The sequence below is a fragment of the Octopus bimaculoides genome, chromosome 15 (assembly GCF_001194135.2).
Source record: "Octopus bimaculoides isolate UCB-OBI-ISO-001 chromosome 15, ASM119413v2, whole genome shotgun sequence".
NCBI lineage: Eukaryota > Metazoa > Mollusca > Cephalopoda > Octopoda > Octopodidae > Octopus > Octopus bimaculoides.
This window is the reverse complement of record NC_068995.1, coordinates 33604818-33605393: the sequence shown is the minus strand read 5'-3', so window position 1 is coordinate 33605393 and position 576 is coordinate 33604818.

The window sequence follows — 576 nt, the reverse complement described above, 5'->3', positions numbered from 1 at the left end:
TTGTGTGTGTGTACCTCTGTCTCCTTGTGTGTGCATGTTTGTGTGTGTCTGTATGGGTTTGTGTGACTATATAAACCGTGGGTATTGGGGTATGATACCTTCTATGTATATTTCCTATTTAGTACTGGGGATGTTTCATTTATGAGGACATACTCTTGTATTTATCTGAGTGTTGGGTCCTTCAGGTGCTTGGATAAAATGCGGATGTGAAGCTGACCCGAGTGTGCCTCCATGTTGGTAGAGTATATATCTGTCCTTGTTCTTTACTTTTTCTAATGTCCAGGTTGTATTTTCAATAAACATTTTCCTAATTTGTTGTAGAAAGCACAAATCTCAGTTTTACTAATTTCGCAATATTCTTTAAATTCATCTTATCATAAAACAACTATTTCATCATCACAACTTTTTCTTTACAGATTTTTCATTCCTGTGCAGGTGGCATGTAAAATACACCATTTTGAGCATGGCCGTTGCCAGTACCACCAGACTGGCCTTCGTGCCGGTGGCACGTAAAAGCACCCACTACACTCTCGGAGTGGTTGGCGTTAGGAAGGGCATCCAGCTGTAGAAACTCTG